The 21,163-nt window shown below is 34.9% G+C and overlaps 1 long non-coding RNA gene across 6 annotated transcripts; it reads right to left on the bottom strand.

The window, feature by feature from the left end:
• Positions 1-438: 438 nt before the first annotated feature.
• LOC141626717 (uncharacterized) lies at positions 439-6,613 on the bottom strand. 6 transcript variants are annotated; one of them, XR_012536309.1, is made up of 6 exons: positions 6,304-6,613; positions 4,526-4,595; positions 4,178-4,302; positions 2,158-2,262; positions 1,783-1,870; positions 439-815 (listed from the first exon to the last, which is right to left on the bottom strand). It is a non-coding gene; the product is annotated as an uncharacterized LOC141626717 (long non-coding RNA). The 6 variants fall into 6 exon arrangements; XR_012536308.1 differs by lacking the exon at positions 1,783-1,870; XR_012536307.1 differs by having other exon boundaries at positions 439-1,870.
• Between the last annotated feature and the right edge of the window lie 14,550 nt (positions 6,614-21,163).

Raw genomic sequence — 21,163 nt, forward strand, 5'->3', positions numbered from 1 at the left:
ATATTCATATGCATTATACTCCTTATTACGTTGGAGACCTACTATTAGAATAGAGTTCTACAACTATTCTTTCTTCACAAATTGAAATTCCTTATTTTATCAGTGTCCTAATTTTATGTTAACTCTCTCCCATTATAAATAGTTCGGCCAACACCCAACTTAACATCACCGAGAGTCACCCTTTTTTCTCTATTTATTAAAACTAATGTTAGTTAAAGCTTTGAGTTCTCATTGGTACTTTGTTAAATACTAGTTGTTGTATCGCGAGTTGTTTGCCTAGCGTTTACTTTAATTTGTTCAAAATTAGTAACGCCAAATGTTGTCTAAAGTTCGTAATTATTGGGTAGCACAATAACTGGCAAGTGTCAAATCGTAATTAGGAAAAAAAACGGTTTGTGACTTTCGCAGATAAGAAAGTGATAAGACAGACAATTATAATTGCAAGAGGAACACAACTCTTGATTTTAACAAGGTTTATAACCCTTTATCTCATCAGAAAATCTCATCAGAAAATGAATGGTGTTGCAACAAACTAAATCCAACAGTGAAATTATGTTTACATTTGTCAAACAACTAATCTTGCCGCATCAAACGCATTTTCAAATTATAAGACTTCAAAACTTGTGACCACATTTGTAGGGGATCTGAATACGCATATATCTGAAGGCATGCCGTAACCCATCAGTGTGCTCCTTTTGATACTTGTAATCCAGTTTCTAAATCTTTCAAGGTCAATATATGATGGACCACATGAGGCAGGGAACCAAGACGTGTCGTAGACTTTCATTGATTCTAGATAGGTCCTCCTTCAAATACTGCAAAACATAAAAGCAATAATAAAACATTATACTCCCTCCAATTTCCTATGTTTGCCCCATTTCATTAAAATATACCTCACATTTCATTATTTTATGGGGCAAACATAGGAAATTGGAGGAAGTATGATTTATCCATACATAACACAGGTTAGAAATAATAATTTCTAACTCCCTTTTGACATAATAACAATACATCTCAGATACGTTAATCAAAAGATTAACAAAATAAAGCATGCTCAAGAAAGTGTTGTACTTGAGCCTTTCTTCTCGCCCCACAATGCCATATAAGAATATCAACAACTATCTATCTAATATCCTAGAGTTAGTTCATATTTATATGCTCGATAAACTTATGGATGGAACATTTAGTCCATTCGAGGGACCGAAGTCCACACCTTTGATTGGCACAATCTACAGCCTCAACCAGTAAAGATCATGAATTAGTAAAAATGAGCACATTGCAGCAAAAAACCGCTTCTTGACATTATTACTCGTTGCATTCATACAATTGTATAGTACTCCGCATATAGACTATAATGACCAACAAAAAAACCATAAATCCACTGCTTACAACACTATCACAAGGCACAGAAATCCAAGCTTCTCCAAACTCTAATAATTCGCCACTCGAAAGCTTTTCCATAAGACTATTAACCTCCTAGGCATTAACAATATCTTGCGTGTCATTTTAATCAAAGCAGGACTTATAAACCAAATTTCATCCTTAGTTGTCTAATTAATTTTAGGTATCCTTACTTGAACCTTACAGAGTTACAGGTAAGCTAGATGGGCTTACATTAGAAAATTTATGTACTTAGAATGAAACTATGGTAATTGGTAAATCTTTCACTCAAGGTTTTCTTATCCTCTTTTTCACACTCGTCCATCTTACCAGTACAATTTTCTTCAAAATTACTGAAAAGGTTGAGAGAGAAACCAAGGGAAAGGTAATTATGATCTTCACCTGGTAATCAAGTATTGTAGTTGGCATAAGACGGCCTAATCTCAACAAGATCAATGGATATGTAGCCTTCAGAACAGTCTTCAATCCACTATTATGTAAGAAACAAAATAATGTAACTTGGTTTACTCCCAGCTTAAATATCCTTTGGCCGTTAGTATCTTCAGAAAGTATACGTAAAGCATAGAACACAAATATTTCATCGACAATTATCTTCTTACCTTTTCAATAATTTGTGTGGAGGATATACCGTTGATAAGGTCATATAATCGGCTTACATAAGATGCATTATCATATATATATTACAGCCAGACATTGAAGTTATATGCCCTATATATAATATTAATAAAGAAAAGAGGAAGTGCAAAGGAGATTTACTTGCTTCACATCATGACTGGGTGAGTGCCAAAGACTTCCTGAACAGAGCCCAAGGCCATCTCCAATCAAGAACTTTGTTGCTTCATCAAGTGAGATCAACTTGACCTAAAAGTTAGATGACAATACTTGAGGCATGTAATAGTATAAGATAATATTAAAGTACACAATACATAAAAATATTAGTACTACTCATATTAGAACAGATGAACAACTTGACAAAGTTCTGTGTCAGAAACACCAAAGACGTCTCCTTTCTGTTATCCGCCCAACTGAAGCCACATAAATTCCTTATATAAGAAACATGTTTCTATGAGCTAAACTTTAAGAAATATGTGCAAATTCACTTGCCAAAGAACAGTGTAATAAATTCCTCCTTCCATCCATTATTGTCTTCCAACTTTACTGAGTACTGTTGTAATTATATCTTAATATGCTACAACTTCATCAAAAAGCTAAAGCAAAAATAATTGCTTTGAATTCAGATGGCACAAATTAGAGTATCAGGCATCAATTTTGGCAATCAAAGTCTTAAATGTGGAGGTAGAAATTAATTACGGAGTAATTAATAATCGTCATAAGTATATAGTTTGTAGACACAAAATCAACCGGTTTGGAAGCACCATTAGGGTTTGATGCATCGCACTAACGATAGCAGACAACAAATTAGTGCAATAGTGTAAAATAGTTCTTTGATCTGATATAAATAGAATACAGTCAACTATAATACCTTGATCTGGGAAACAAACTCTTCCGATTCCATCCCTCTAAATAACATTACTTCTAAATATCTAGATTCATTTGCCAGAGACATTGATGTGAGCACAAGAACACCCTACGAAAATGCTTCTAGTAAACTAAAATAGAAGATTATCATCACATACAATCAACTATAATATCTCATTTCTGAAAAACTACTCCTTCCTACTTAATTCGAATAATATGGTCCTACTAGACTAAAATAGGTAGTAAACCGTTTGTGAACTACTGCTTCTCACTTTATCCGATTATCACTCAGAAGCAACTAAAAGTTCTTAAATTGTGCATATCATTGATGAATAAAAATACTATAGGGCATGTATCATGAACGTTTAACACATTCCGTAACCAAGACATACCAAATTATGGATATATATACTACATATGACTCTTTAATTCTTTCAAGCAGAGAATATCAGGAATACAATAAAAGAAATAACGTCCCTGATCTGCAAATAACGTAACATGGCACATTCCAAGCTTACACAATATGAACCGACAGATTGTTCCTGATCTCTCCACATCATCTTAATCTAACGTCCTAATTACAAAGTCTGTTTTTTTTTTTTTTGCAAAATAAATTAAAACCCTCCTGAAGCTAAAAATCTCAACTCATAACCCAGAAAACAAAGGCAAATAAAAACACAGATCACAAATTAGGTCTAAAAAAAGATAAGGTTGGAAAATTTAAATACCTGAGACAACGCAACTGAAAATTGATAATATGTTACGAAACATAGCATGCCTAATCAAATCATTTACCCTAAAACAGCATCAGAAACAAATAAACAATTTAAACCCCTCAATGACTAATGATAACGGTAATAGCAAAAAGAAGCAATCATCAGAGAAAATTAACTATAAACTGAAGAGAAGGAAAACAGCGTAAAATTGATCAGTTTTGAAGGGAAAAACTTTGTGGGTGCTGTTGTAGCCGACGAAACAACATAGCCTAGCATGCGGTTCCAGTTTCATAGGTTCATGAGACTGAAGAATAAAGTAGAGCCCCAACCCATCTTTCACATTCCACTCTCAAGTCTCAACAAAGTAGGTCTCAATATGTCAATATCAAGATTAAGGGACCGAGTAAAGTAACTATCTATGTTGATCATATATTTATGTCAAAAGCTAATCAATAACACAAATTTTATCATCTTTTAGCAGAAATTTTGTCAAAAAGATGGAAAAAGCAATGGTAATAATAAACCATACCCACTAATAACAATCAATAAAAGAAAAAATTTGACTTGAAGCAAACAATTACCTTTACTTCTTCGTAAAGCTTTTTCTCCCACGCTTAAAGACGTTCCAAGGTTGAACAAAGACTCTTCTCTCCTCCGACTGCATCCACCACGGCCGCAACTCATATATGACAATGTTGATAGTAACCTACGTTTGTCATTTATAGTTTTCTATATCACCATGTAGTGACTTGGAATATTAGTTAAAGTTTACACAGAAAAATTTCTGTTTTTTAAAAAATTATTAGAAAAGTTAGGCCGTGACAGACCTTGCAGTCACTAAAGCATTGCAGATGCTTAATCAAACTATATGATCACCCCTACCAGCTAATCAACCACCGAAGTAAAAATGACCCAAGTGAGATAAATACCTCTTAATCAGCCACAATTAATAAATTGCCTCTCCCTCGCTCTCCTTCTATTCCAGTTGCATCCTCGGGACTGCAGTTTAACCATGGTGTTAAAATTCGGCTTGATGGTTAATCTCTGAATTTGCTCACTGGTACACCATACTACATTTAATTTCGATTTTCTAAAACTTCATATATCATGACCAAATTTTAAGTGATTTTACATAGCAAAGATGATCTAGAAGATAAATTGTGTTAAAGAGTTTTGAGAGATGACAAAAACTCAAGGTTTCGTAGATGAGAGATGATACAATGTTCGGGCCCCTTCTTAAAAACTACGTACTATACAAAGTTCTTTGATGTGTTCATTTGCGATATTAATAAAAGCACCAGCTGCTTTAGCTATAAGGAAATGAGATCAATAATCTGACCGAAAGAGTGTCTATCAACTATTTGGGAACTTTAGATTTAGAAATGTACAAACATATTTGCTCTAATCACACATTAATACACTACAAGAAGAGAAGAATTGTATAACAACTACCCATCTTTACTTCTATCTAGTCCCACGAAACACAACTTCAATTCCCATCTTCTATGTAATCCTATTAAACAGATATTGGAAACATCCAGCTCGAATGTCGATATTGGGAACATCCACCTTGAATGTTCATTGGGATATTAATAAAACCTGGTCTTGACATTTAGACCATCAAGCATAGCCAGCCACCCTAGTAAAAGCTATGTTTAGCAACGTTTGAGGTTAATCAAGATGAGTTTAGCCCTAACTCTTCTCCTCATACTCCCCATAGTAGTTGATACTTTTCAATTTGGGTATGTCCCCCCCCCCCCCTCTCTCTCTTCAATCATTGCTTTTTCTCGTTCCGTCCCTTTTCATCTATATGCATTTGTCCTTTGCTCTACTACAAAGTACTATTTATCTATCCTAGTCTCTTTATCTCAAGTCAAACTCATCTTCCTTTTCCTTTCCCTCTTTCCCTTCCTACTCCAATTGTCCCTCATTTCCCCTTCTCTCCTCCTCCTCTTATCCCTTCCATTACTTCAGTTGCTCCTCCTCCTCCTTTTATTACCCTCTTCCCTCAACTACTACTTTTTGTTAAAATATGACAAGGTTAGATGGCAAACTATACAATAATGATCATAAACAACCAAATAAACCCAGCATCCTAACGATCTTACACAGAGGCTATAGAGGATTGATTTTCAACAACCAAATAGACTCAACAGCCTTTTAAACTATCCTAGAGCCTTAATGAATGTCGACGACCTTCATATTTTTACAGTAACATGAATTTTACATTTACTTCTAATAATATTATAAAAAACAATACAAACAAATCCAACATTCTTACGAGGTTACCTACTGTCCATCCAAACTCTAGTTGCTAAACATCTCTGAAAAGTAAATTTCGAGCTCTGGACAAGAATTGGCATTTTACTGAATAAAATGAAAAACAAGATGAGCGAAAACTACATAGATTAGTCAGTAAAAACTGCATTGATTAGTTAGAGAAAGCCAAAAGAAAAGGCATAATTAAGCCCCAAACCATCCGACATGATATGAAAAAATTAGGAGCAATGAACTAACAATTTCATAAATCCCAAACGCCAGCGTAAATTAAAAGATAATTCACACACATGGACAATACACCTGAGAGCAGTAAAAGTAATGCAACCCTTAATTTTTGTTTTAAAAAAAATCAAGGTGAGATAAAAAAGCGAAAAAATAAAAATTAAGGTCCGATTTTTTATTAAAGTGAAAATAACGAACTACTAACCATATTTGTAGTCGCCCTAATCATCACATCCACTTTCGTGTCCTAGAGTCTCCAAGTCTTCTCATTGTTCCATTTATCTGATTTTTTAAGAAATAATTGAGGTAAAGGTGAAGCAAAGGAGAAGGTTTCTCTAAAATGAAGGTGAAGGGAGACTGTTATGCAAAAAGTATGGAGAGAAAATATATGTAGATTGTGATGAAGATGAAGGAAGAGGTGGGAGGGGAACATAAGGCAGAGAGTAAAATGAGGAAAAGAAAGAAATGAGAACGAAAGGCAGGGAGGAAAATGATGAAAATGAAAAGAGAGATATAATAAAATATTGATTAGAAAGGGCGAACATCCGAAAGAGTAGTAGATAGCAATCTTATTCTAATTAGACACTCTAATTAAATATTAAATTATCTCATAATTTATATTTATGTGATATATGTAATATGCATGCAATATCAAAGAATATTAATATAAAAGATGAGAAAAATAATTTTCTTTACATTGAGAAATGGTAGTATTTGGGCACAACCAAGATCACCATCTTGGTTGTTCTTGAGCTTAGAATAAATGGCAAGATCCTCCATCTTCAAGTGTTCAAGGTAGAACACCTCCTCTCTTAAGCACCCAAGAACTTACCCCAAAATTTTACTAATATTAACTAAATATTATGTAAGATTGCCCTTGAAAAATCATACTAACACTTAGTAAAAAAAAATTAGATTTATAATACTAACTCTTAGTATGTGATTCTAATTTTTTGAGGATTTTAGATAGAGAAATACACTTTCATTTTCACATGCAAAAAGATAATCAACAATGAATAAATGCATATGTGTGTGTGTAAGGAGGGAGTAGGGACGGAGAGGGAGTTGGTGGAGTATTTTTGTTTCTTATTTTATTCTACCCAATGCACATGTGAATTGGTTAGAATAAAAGTAAATATAGGGAAGCCAAATGTGTAAGAGAAATGATGGTGTTTAAAGCAACACACACGCTACCACATGCACTTACACGGTCCAAAGTGTCCTATTTACGGATCCATTTTGGTTCTTACATTTGTCGCACAAATACGTGTAGATTTTATTTAAACATCATTTTATGTTTAAATGCTTCCCGATTAATATCGTCTAAAACACTCCGTAAATATACATGTACAGCTACACATATATTTTACGTACCAATAATAATCACATTAGTCAATTGGTACTAATGTAACAATTAAATATTTAATCATTAATTCCCGTCTCAAATAATTATTATTTAATTATCGCATAATTAAATAATAATTTCCTTGCCTCGAGTTCACAACTCGATATCTCTCTAAATTAATTAATCGACTAACTCTTAGTCAATTTATCAAGGGACTAATTAAACTGTATCTCATACAATTAATTAGTTTTCGTGTTGGGGCTCGTTCCTTTAGGTGTGACTGAAAGGGATCAGCTGAACACCGCCGTCTCACGACAGAAACGTCAAATCCTAGTTGGCCAACCGTTACCGATATACGTTGATCAGCTGACTAGTATTACCAATGAATATCCCATGCATATTCCTTAATGATATTTAATAATATTATCATGCACTATTGTGGAGGACAAATAATCCAACAATCTCCCACTTGTTCGAGACAAGTTGTGCGATGATTATAACACACAATTGTGGATAACTCCTTATCCCAACATTATCCTGCTTGTACTCTACAAGGGTGTGTTACCGATTCTCTTGTCCGTTTTAACAACAATCTTCCACTCAATGCAAGGTGTCTTTCAGGTCGCACTTGCACATGAACACGTATTATTTTATACTAACAAATAAATACTACCTAGATATCTTGGAATATGCATAAAGGAAATTCTCCTAAAAAAGTAGCTAAACAGGTAATTTATTTTCATGGAAAAAGGAGAAGATATATATGGCCAATTATGAAAATCCATTAGAAAAAGATTTCTTTTAATAATAACACACAATCTTCATTCTCTTCATTCCTCCATTTCCTTTTACACGAATTCATATTATTGTAGCTTTATTTAATTATTGGAGGCAAACGGTAGGATTTCTAAAATAATACTTAGTTAAAGAGTTTGTAATCGATGTTGCAAAATGTCATATATGGCACGTAAAAGAAGAATTATCAATTTAGACCCTCTTCAGTCTTTAGAGGTCTAGTAATATAGATAACTCTTGATAGTCTATTATAATGAATGAAATTAGTAAAACTTGATTATTTTTTTATTGTTATAAACGCCAAGAACTTTTTAGACTTATATTGTTGAGAAGTAGTATGTACAGACAATTCATCAGTTTCAATTATCTTCACGGGTTCAAGTAAAGTCGTATAAATTTTTTATTTTTTAAATAAGTTTTTTCTCAGAGTTGAGCTAAATAATAACGTTTTTTTTTTCAATATATATAGAAAAAAATAATACAAAAAGGCTCTACCAAACGGCCCGTGCATCGCACGAGCATTAAATCTAGTATATATATAAAACTGGGTTGAAGCGCTGTGAATGCGCCACGTGTCAACCTAGCTTTAAATACGAGTATTAATTACAACTGAATATTAAATATAGACATAATAAATGTTGTATAAATCTCAGCAAAATATTAATTATAGCTTATTAAATTTTATTATAAAATTACATTAAATAATTACGGTGATTTGATTCTAAATTTATTAAAAAAAAATATTTTGATAAAAATCCTAAAATGTAAATAATTACGTTTATTGCGCAAATGCTTCAAATTGAGTATAATTTTCATTATATTTATTGAAATATTTTGATTTGTAGGGATGATTAAAGTGAGTGTCTCATAATATTTTATATTTACGTAAAAAGACATTTTGAGAAAGTTATAAAACTTAGACCATTAAATCCTAAGAAAAATATATTTGGAAGAGTCATTGGTTTTTTTTTTTTGGTCTCAACCATCCGGTAATCCGAACCACATTGGGCCGACTAATCCGGATTTCGGGACGTGTCCAAGGATTACGGTATTTAAACCCCTCCCAATCGCAGTTGTGGGGGATCGATCCGCAGACCTCCCTACCAAGCGCAACCCCATGCTACCACTGCGCCAACCAACGATCCGGATTTCATGAACATTTGGAAGAGTCATTGTATTTCTTAAAAAACATAACTTAAAGAAAACTATTAACAGATAAGTTTTTACGTGGGAATGAAAAAAATTATCTTGCGATAAATTGAATACATATGAGATTTTGGGTTTAAATAGTGTGATAACGAGTATGTGTACGAGTACGCATGTACACAGTGATCGCGAACACATTTGAATAATCAAAACAAAAGTAATGATTATTAAATATTATAGTATTATAAAAGACATGAAAAAGTTGAAAAAAAAGTTACAATTTTCTTTAATATCTTCAATTAAAATGCGTATAAGTCAAGTATAAATATTGATTATGACTAGCTAAATATTACTTTTAGTTAAATATTTTATATGTTATATTTTAAATACATTGAAGTTAAACCTCAAAAAATATTATTTGAGAAAGTTTAACCTATTTTATTTACATGTAAACTCTCAAACATAATTTATACATAGTTGTTTAAAAATAAAAAAAAGGTGCAATTTTTATAGATATGTTTGACACATAACAGATGTAAAAACACAATCAAAACATTTGACTAAGTTGAATTTGAACTCTATATGTTTGATACATAAATATCACACGTTATACATAAAAAAATTAAAAATGACATAAAATTATATTCACATCATTTTGAACAAATATTAATTAATTTGGAACCTAACGTATTGTGAAATGATATAATTTAAGAACTTAATGTTGATTGTTGCATTATTCGAATAAATTTTATTTTAATTAATATGATATTTGATCAGTCACAAAATAATCTTATTAGTTTTAATTAAAATAGTATGTATTTTATTTTAAAATATTGAAAATAAATCTAAAAAAAATTAAATTTGAGAAAAATTAATTTATTTTTATTTATAAGTAAAAATATTAAAGCTCATATATAAATAATGTTATTTTTTTTCAATTATAATAATTAAATTTTAAAACAGGCCGCGCGAAGCGCGGTATACTACCTAGTGTTTGTTAAAATTAAGGTGTCGTTTGGTTCGTTGTTTAGAAATAAAATGGATTGGAATGAGAAATTAGAGAAGTATGGGGTTTAAACTCCATACCTTTCAAAACTTATTTGGTTCATTGGAAAAATAAACATAAAGGTACGGAGTTTGAATCCTAGGTGGGTATGAGATTCCAAATGGTTAGAATGGAGTTAGAATCCATTGGGTATATATCTAACTCTATTCCAAAATGCTCCAACCAAACATTGGAATGAATCAAATCCATTCCAATGATGCCAACCAAACACCCCTTAACGGAAAAGATAGTTGAAACTTGAAAAGTTAACTGAAAACTGAAAAATTTACTGAAACCTCAAACAGTAATTGATAAGGTAGTTGAAAATTAGGAACTGATAAGGTAATTGATTATATAAAAAAAGTTTAGCAAACTAACTAAAAAGATAACTGATTTTTATGAAATAACGTAAAATGATATAATAATTATTTATAGTATAGATTTAAGGAGGAAAAAAAAGAAAATAAAACCAAATCAGGTACCTGGAATCTCAAATGCTACTCTAGGTAACATTTTATTTCAGGTACCTTAGTTAGTTAAATAAGCTATTTGCCAAGCACTTACAAAAGAAATAAGGTGGCTGAAATTTTGTTCAAATAAGCTACTTTGATCAAATAAGGTACCTGAAATGCATTTCCAATCAAAGCCAAAAATCATATTGTATCAAAATGAGATAATAAAACTGCGTGATTAAGGACATGTTCTTTACCGCTTTTTAGAGCCGAATCAACCGAATCGAGTGAACTTAATGGAGTGAAGTGGGACTGAATGGAGAGTCGAATCAACTTAATGGAGCCGAATCAACTAATGGAATCGAAATTTGAATCAATCGAATCAACTTAATAGAGCTGAACTGAACTAAGATGATTGGAGTTGAAATGAACTGAAATAATAATAATAATAATAATAATAATAATAATAATAATAATAATAATAATAATAATAATAATAATAATAATAATAATTTATTAAGAGGCGTTCTACTACTGCTCTGCTATCTCGTTCCTGTTTGGCTGCTAGAAGTACTGTTATTGCTGCCCTTCACTCTCTTTAGCCTACTTGGTAAGCGCTAGTGGATATTCTTTTGTAATGAATTTATCCTTTTTTGTTTCCCCTAGTGGATGAATGGAAAAGGATTATAATTTATTGCAAATAATAATAATAATAATAATAATAAATAACAATAACAATAACAATAACAATAACAATAACAATAACAATAACAATAACAATAACAATAATAATAATAACAATAACAATAATAATAATAATAATAATAATAATAAAATTGATTTCTCTTTCATTTGTTTCGAGAAAAGAAAGATATTGATCAATTCCGATTCTTTCTTTTTTCTATTGATTCTTTTCTGGTCGAGATGTATGGATCCATGGATCTAGGTGTCTATATAGATATTGTTCATGGATTAACGAAAATGTGCAAAAGCTCTATTTGCCTCTGCTATTCTACGAGTCTCTTCCTTTTTGCGTATGGCATCGCCACTCCCTTTGGCAGCACCCACTAATTCAGAACTTAATTTGAAAGCCATATTTTGACCAGGACGTTTTCGGGCTGCCCCTAATAACCAACGAATGGCAAGTGCTTTTCCTTGTGTGGATCCTATTTCAATGGGAACTTGATGAGTCGATCCACCTACACGTCTTGCTTTTTGTAACACCCCCATTTATCTAAGAGCCTTAACGAGGCCTTCCTAGATAAGTGGGTCTGTTACCATCTCGGAATGTCCGAGGTAGTGAATAAAAAGTTTAGCAAACCAAGGCAATTTAAATAAATTAAACTCAAATGTCTTATACATATTATTTTCTTCTCAAAATAAATACAATACAATCTTACAGTGGAATTAAAAGACAACAAGTGGTGATAAGTAACTAAATAGTGAGCTAAGGCTAAGTCGTCCAGTCCATATCCTCACACGCCTCCCAAGCTCCTAGCCAAGTAGTCTCAAATACTTGTTAAGTCTGCTCCCCAGTTACGGTTCATCACAGGTGTTTACGAATACACTGTCAACCACGATTTTGAGCAGGAATAAACTAAACAACAATAATTATTCAATATAAAACACAACCAACCGATATCCAGTCATTGCTAACTCATCCAACAATACTGTAACTAACTAAACGATTTCACTGGCAGTAGCACAACCCCCTTAATACCGTGCCATGCTCAACTCAACTGGCAGTGGTACTATCATACCATGCTTAACTGGCAGTAGTACCCCCCGTACTATGCACATCTGGCAGTAACAACTCTCTTGTTATACACAACTAGCAGTAGCTGTAACAGTCCTATTTATTGATGGTAACAGTCCTACTTATTGTAATAAATGAATTTAGGATGTGTCTAACAAAATAAACCCGGGTAGAAACTGTTAGGAGCCCTTTTGGCTTAGGAGGAGAAGGTACCCTCACTCTAAACCCCGACCCTTCCATTTTTGAACCGGTTACCTTAAGAGATATTGAAGAGTGGGGTAATTTAAAATGAGTATTTTTTAAGGGTCAATGGTTTGCCTTATGATGAATATTGTTTTCATTGATGACTAACCTTGCTTTTAAGGAGAGTGGAATGTGATATTATAAAATTTAAAGTGTTGGTATAAGTATGCGGGTATGGGAAAAGTGTGTTGGCATGTATTAGGGAGGCGTAATTATGATTAACATGTGAAGCATGATGGAAATGCGTGAAATTGTGAAGAATGTAACTTTGGTCGATTTCTCAGATTCTTACCCTTGTTTGCTTTGGCTGCCATTTCTTGCCTGCTTAACATTTGTGGATAAAATTGTTTTGGGTGATAACCCTTTGTGGTAGCTTTCATAGGCCACTGGTTCATGCTTAAATGATTTACGGTTTAAGAGTAATAAATATTTTAGTGGACAGTGGTAAGAATGTTTCTGTACAGTCATGTTTTCGACCCATGTTTTTGTAAAATTTGCCAATAAAAATGTACTTATCGTTTACATATAATATGTTTTCAAATTGATAAACTACGTTAATTCTTGATGTCTCTACATTTAATGGTAATTTTTACAAGTTCACTCAAGTTTCTGACAATCTGCTGTTAAATTCCAGTTTGGACCAAATAAGTTGTAAAATTCATTATAAATTTATATTATGAGCTTTAGACTTGATTATTTCTCTCATTATTTGTTGACTCTCTGTATTTTCTAAAAAGTATAAGTACTCAAGAAATAGTTAAGCGATTATTTATTAATGATTTTTGAAAGTTGTAACATATTTTCTGATCCTTGAAAATGTAAGTTTTATGCCATGTTTTAAAGGAATTGTTTCATCATTCTTGCACCTTGATATTTGGATATTATAAATTATGTGAAGTAGAATAACATGTCTAGAAATATGCGGCTTTTTTGAACCCGAAACCATGTTCGATATAGATAGTTGGTAAAGTACGTTGAGTTAGTGTTTATGATAAGGGGTAGGGCTCACGCTTTTGCCGTGAGGATATAGGGCCGTGGAGGCCGTAGGGTAGGGGTAGGATCACTGTGGTTGGACGGTCTTTGGTCAATCCAGTCAACCACATGTTGTTTTATTTGCAGAAGCCTTATTTCAACCTTTATGCCACATTCCCTAAGAAAATATTGTATTCTACCTTATTTTATTTCTTATAGAAACATGCCTCCAAAGAGATCTACACCTACACCCTCTACCATATCCCAAGAGGAGATTGACCATTTAATATCCATGAATGAGGCCTTGACTGTGGCACTGAAGGCTAAGGGGTCAGCTCAGGATCCAACAAAGATGGGTGCTAATATCGCAAGGCACAACCCGACAAAGTATGACGGATTAGGTGAACCATCATTACTAGGAGATTGGCATAGGGAGTTTGACAACCTTTTTGAGTTGTTGAGTTGTCCTGTGGAGCTGTAGGTAGATTAAGATGCTTACTATTTGAGGAGAAAAGCTAGTTTGTGGTGGAATCGTAGTAAGGAGGTCATAAGGGAAGCTTGGAGGGAGAGTGATGAATCTTTATCACTTGGAAAGGTTTCAAGGAGACTATGAGGGTTGTGTTTATACCAGAACATGTTAGAAGCAAGATGAGAGCTGAATTTGATTCTTTCAAGATGACTGATGAGATAACGGTAGAAAGCTATCACAATAGGTTTATGGAGTTGGCAAAATATGTGTATGATTTTAACTTCAATGAGGAGATTCTAGCATTTAGGTTTGAGAAGGGGTTAACAACAACTTTTAAAAAGAGGCTTGCAGCTGGCCAACCAAGTAGCATGGATGATGTTTATCAGTGAGCCGGGCATGCGGATAGGATTATAGATATGTTAAAGAAGGAGAAGGAAGAGAATAAAGGGAAGGGGAAGAAGAGAAAAATTGAGACGGTAAGTGAAGGAGGAGATAAGAAGCCAAATAGTGACCAATTTCGGACCTATACATCCAGTGGCTTTGGATTTGGATGGAGCTTAGGGGCTGGTCGTGGAAATGGTGATTCGGTATGGAGGGTGTGCTACTCTTGTGGCAAATATGGACACAAGGCAAGGGAATGCAGATCGACGGCGAAGTCTAGTAATGGAAAGGGAGGCTATGGCAATGGAAATCAGGATGGAGGTTACTATACTCATGTGTCAGGTAATGGGAGCAATAAAAAGTCAGAAGGTTAGATCAACCAGAGAAATTTCAATAACAGCTTGTAGATACCTTATTTCTACACGTCCCGCCAACCACCCAGTGATGATTGGGCTGCATTTTTGATACACGAAATGATTTATGACAGTCCGTAAGTTCATCGTCAAGTGATAGCTCAAACACTTGAGTCAACCCCTGGGCCGTCATCTACGCACCGATACGGTCGTTTTGACAGTAATTAGAATTCATTTGGAGTCCGGGTCAAAAATCGCTTCATTTTCTAAAAACCGTTTAAATGCCGAGTCGGAATATTCCGGAGTGTTCTAAAATTCTCTGGATATTTATTCCTAATTAAAATTAATATTTTAAGTAAATATCTACCGTAATATTGTGTTTTATGGAATAAGGAAGTATAGATCTACCAAAATTCCATAATAAAACGCGGAAATCTTTCTTGTTGAGGAGGAAACCTCTGGGGAAATGACGCAGCAGGTGCTGCGCCTCTTCCAAGGGTCGCAGTAGTTGCTGCGCCTCTTCTCCAGCCCTCTTTTCGCACTTTTCAGAATATTTTCGTGATTTGTTTCCGTATACATGTCATTCCTAAACTCTTTCGTATGTTTAGTATAAATAGAGGCCTTCGGCCTCCATATTTGGCACGCAAGTGTTCCGCCCCCTCTCTCTCTCTCTCTCTCTCTCTCTCTCTCTTTGCATTCGTGACTACGCTATTGCCTTTCTACGCCTATGTGCTTGATCAATCGACCACGTAAGCTCAGATCATTCTGAGTCCCAGTCACGTTGCATAGACCGACCAATTTGACCAACTCCACCTTTAATCAATCTAGTCAATCTACTAAATCCTCTAACGAGAGCACTTTCTACGCATATTCGAGTCGAGCAATCACTAAAACGATAATTTTAGTCAATCTCGTATCTTCAAACATGTAAGTCTGAAGGTGTAAATCCGATTTTATTATTGTACTTTTATTTTGTGTCAATTAATGTAAATCTATATCAAAAGCACGTTCGAAAACCGATTTAAAATCCATCTTTTAAAACCGTTTTTACGAAACAGCAGAGGTCAGACGTCGAGAAGAAACGCAGCAGCAGCTGCGCCTCTTCGAAGGATCGCAGCCTTGCTGCGCCTCTTCCAGAGGTTGCTTGCTGCTCCTGCTCTTCTTCTTCTTTCTCGACTTCCTGTAAATTTCTTCTTTTCTTATTCTTTCCTTTTCTTTCGTTCTTTTTGTTATTTCCATACATAAATTATATTTCAACAATTCCCTTTTAATTACAATGCTTAATTCGTCCTTAATCCCGAGTAATTCAATACTTGCGGGTTTTCGCCGTTTGAGTTCAAATCGATTCGCCGGGGTTTCGACTTATTCATGTCGAGATTCTGGAGTCCCAATTTGATACATAAGTTTTCTTCCGAATCTTATTTGTCCAGTTTCGTCTTAGTCTAATCCCAAAAACTTGCCTTTTTGTATTTCCGACACGAGTTAATCGTAATCATGTAAACCGCTGTAATTTCTCGTTTTAATTCGTTTTATGACTTGCCCAGATACATATAATCAGTTAAAACACTTCAATTTGAGTCTAAATATCAATAATACGTCTTTAAATCTACCAACGAACAATAACAGTGTTGCGGTTATGACTTCACAGCCAGAACCCAACTCTAGAACAGACGCATGAAGTGTTGCGCCTCTTCAAGAGGACGCAGCAGATGTTGCGCCTGTTCTGGGTTGGTTTCTGCCCCTGAACTCTTTCTCGCTTTGACGTAGATCCTAACTACGGTTTAAATCAACGATTATTCGTATGATCACTCTAATCTGACGTATTTTCGTATTTTAATTCCAATTTTATTTTTCTTTTATTTTCTTCTTCGAAATCTCGTCTTTGAGCGTGCTTTTGACATAGATCAAATATAGCTTGTAATTTTTGTAATTTTAATTATTGTAATTCATTTGTCGTAATTATTATTATGTATGATTTAATTGTATGACATTCACATGTATTGAATCTAATATCTACTTCGACCAAATTGTTTGCTAAATATGTGTTAACCGACATAGTCTAATTTCACATGCTAGGATTAATCCATGATTGTTGCATTGCATGCATTACATTGATGACATATCAAATATGAAGAATTTTCCTAATCATTAGTAGAGGCCGTTATCGAGGCGGGCGGGATTAGGTGTTCGAATTTGTAACACCCCTATACACCAAGTGCCTTACCAGGACCACCTAATGCACGAGAATGCTACCATCACAGTTGCCCGAGACAAATATATCAAAAGGACCATAAAAGAACGTACTTTATTAAATATATTTAAAGCGATACAAGTCCAAACCAAAACTGTCAAAAGGAACTACAACTGTTTCAAAAAGCTAAATCAAATAAAGTAAATAAATGTTCAAGACAAAGCGGATGACTTCTAGACATCTCGTGGTGACTCAACCCAGCTATCCCATGCGCGTCCATCTCATACCTGCTCAATAACTGCTCAGCATCCCTGAATGGATCACCACAGTTTTCAAAACAATTAATCGAGATCAGTTACTGATTACACAAATACAATATACAAGATATACATTCATATAACCCAAACTTCATCACAACTCCACACACCTGACTATACACTAAAGTGTGTAGTTGATGCGTGCATTTTATATATGGTTTTTACCCTATATTTACACGCATTTCTATGTTATTTATGTAGTATCTAGCTACAAATGTCCCCGAATAGTCTACTTTGGTTTGTCTTGTATTAATTGCAGGAATGAGCCGGAGAGGAGCATAATCGAGCCTAAACCTGTCCCGTGTGCGTGCATTTTGAAGATAGAAGAATCGGGGCCCGAAAATTGTCACTTAGGGATGCGTGAAGTGGTTTTGGAAGATGTTTTGAGTTCATCCACGCTAATACAGTGCTACTATGCTCGATCGATTAAGTTGGCTGTTGACTCTGGTCGATCGAGTAAATTTTGTTGCTGGAAGCCCTCGATCGAGTCTTTGCTCTTCTCGATCGAGAAGGGTATTTGATGTATTCCTCGATCGAGTAATTATTGTCCTCGATCGAGATGTTTGACCCTTTTTTTTCTCGATCGAGTGGTTTGATTCTACTCGATCGAGAGGTTTTGTCTATTATGCATTCTTTTAGATTTGCTTTTCAGATATTTTATTTTGTATCTTAGAAAAAATAAGGAGAAAGAGAATGACGGTTGATCTATCTCTTCTCTTGGCACTTTTACTCCTTAGACCTAAAAACTCTATTGCTTGGAATTCCTTTGTATTTGGTATTTTCGATCTTTAATTTGTTCATTAATTATTGCAATTATTGTTTTTGTTTTCATCTCTCTTCTTTATTGCTCTTTCTCTTGTTTCTTTAGTAATTTATTATCATATTCAATTTATTTATCTTGTTTGTCTTCATTGATTTCTCAATTTACATTATGCATAGCTAATTTTCTTCTGCTAGGACATGAGGGGAGCCATGGTAATTAGAAAGATATGATTAGGTGATTAGGCTTGGCTAGAATTAGGTTTGTGTTGTTAATCACCGCATTTATTAGCGATTAGCTGCTTGGGTCGACGCAATTAGCTAGTTGATTTGATACGCCTTGACCTAGATCGGAATATTGGAAGGGGTGAGATCTGCAGTGAACATTAGGACATTCTAATGAGGGCAGAAGCTAAGTTAGTGATGTTTTAGGGCAAATAGCGGACCGGAAGGACCTTTTCATTACCCTACAGACCGAGTTCAAGCTGACCTTTGACCTTAGATTTGATCTCTACAAAACCATGGTGAACCGACTATCCTAGCCGTTTCTCTCTCTGGTAATTTCATTAGTATTTACTGCTTGTTCCTTTATTGTTTCTTCTTTCTTTACCTCTGTAGTTTAGAATCAAAATCCAACACCCAAGAAAAGGTTACTTAGGCAGACTTAGTTTGGCTTACATTATTCCCATCTCCCTGTGGATTCGATACCCGACTGCCTCTACTACATTTTATAGAGACTGGTTGGTTTTATTTTTGATAGGGTTGCGACAGCCGTGTCAAATTTTGGCGCCGTTGCCGGGGAGACGGTGTTATTTTGTTTGCTTTATATTATGTTTGTCTCTAGTCTCAAGGAATTTATTCATTGAGACTGTTCTCATATTTTTGTAGTGCTATAGTTGTTTTGCAGGTGATCCATCCTAAAAGAGCGCACTGAAACATCTGCTGTTCTCACAATTTCATTTGCTAAAATGCCTAACATCGCCAGTCACTCGGAACCTACTATAGATTCTCTACCCAAAGGTTTCCTGCTTCCTACCATAGATGCTGGTACCTTTGGAATTCATCCATCTTACATCCTGTTGGTTGAGAGGAATCTTTTCAAGGGAGTAGCTGGTGAGGATCCGTTCAAGCATATGGAGTTGTTCACCGATTACTGCTCCACCATTCCTTTAGTTGCTGGGGTCACACAAGATAGGGTCAAGGAAATTCTTTTTCCTTTTTCTTTGACTGATGACGCCCGGGATTGGTTGAGAGATTTGGATAGGGAAGCTGCTGGTGTTACTGACTGGAATTCCCTAACTTTAGCTTTTACAGAAGGTACTTTCCACCACAGCGCACTAACGCATTAAGAGGCCAAATCACTACTTCGCACAAATGGCTACTGAAGATTTGAGTGAAGCTTGGACTAGATTCAAGAAGCTAGTTTGCTCTATGCCTTATCATGGTTTCCAACGATGGTTCTTATGAAACCAATTTTACAATGGGTTGTATGCCGATCAAAGAGCCATATTGGATGTTGCAGCTAAAGGGAGATTTTAGAAAAATATTGAAGACAATAAGGGATGGCATCTTATTGAAGACATGGCCATTCATGTAGCTAAGTATGGGAATCCCATAGGAGGTAGGAGAGTGAACGAAAGAGATGGTGAATCCCTTGTAGCTGAGGTGGAAATTCCTAATGACGGGCGTAATAATTCGGAGATTCCGCGAATTTCGGGTGATCATGAGCAGGTCCATGCCATGATTGAGCAAGAGGTATTTTGTGGTAGATGCGGTGCGGAAGGACATGATCCAATTACTTGTATGGCAGAAGTAGAGCGAGTCCCTGCTTACCAATAATATAAGAAAGGAATTTCGTTCTCTAAACTTTATGAAGATTTAGCCACACCAAGTACGTCTAGTCCTATCAGTTCAATGCCGTAGCAAGAGGATTCTTTTTCTACAAGTGCAGAGATTGCGGAGTTGAAGTCTTTGGTGCTGTCTTTAGCATTTCAACTCCTGAGAAATGTAGAAGAAAATGAGAACTCCATAGAGAAGTTGAAAGATCAATTCACACAATTTGCATCCGAGCAAATGAATCACGTGCATCGATCACCTCCTTGCGACCTGATTAATGCAATTAATCTCCATAGTGGTCTTACCTATGATGGACCAATAATGCCGGAAAATGCTGATTTATCTATTGATGGAAATCGGAAACTGTTTTGGAAGAGCAAATTGACGAAGACGCTGCTGATCTTGGTCAAAGTGCTCGATCGATTGAAATGGGTACTCGATCGAGCAATTCCCCCTCTGAAAACTCTCAATTGAGTGATAAAAGTGCTCGATCGAGCAGTGCTGAAATTGATGACCTCGATCGAGAAGCTTATGTTCCTCGATCGAGCGGATCCCAGGAGAAAAGGTCTCGATCGAGTGATCAAAGTACTCGATCGAGCACATGCAATAGCGGAGACGCTGTTTCGAAGTCTAAACACGCTGATGGATCATCTTCCCATGCCGCAGAGAAGCCAAGTTTAAACAAAGGTAAAGGGAAAGTTGCAGACCCACTCATTGTCACCAGAATTCCTTATCCGGACGTCTGAAAGATGCTAAGGTCGAGCGACAGTTCGGTAAGTTCGTGGAGGTGGTCAAGAACCTTCAGGTAACTGTTCCTTTTATCGAATTAATTACACAGGTACCTTCTTACGCAAAATTTATGAAAGATATTTTGACGCGTAAGAGAGAGCTTAGTGAGTATGAGACCGTTGCCTTTATGGAAGAGTCTAGTAACTTAATTCTTAATAAAGATCTGCCTAAATCGAAAGACCCAGGTAGTTTTTCTATTACCTGTGTGATAGGAAA

This window comes from Silene latifolia, chromosome Y, assembly GCF_048544455.1.
Source record: "Silene latifolia isolate original U9 population chromosome Y, ASM4854445v1, whole genome shotgun sequence".
In the NCBI taxonomy this organism is placed as follows: domain Eukaryota; kingdom Viridiplantae; phylum Streptophyta; class Magnoliopsida; order Caryophyllales; family Caryophyllaceae; genus Silene; species Silene latifolia.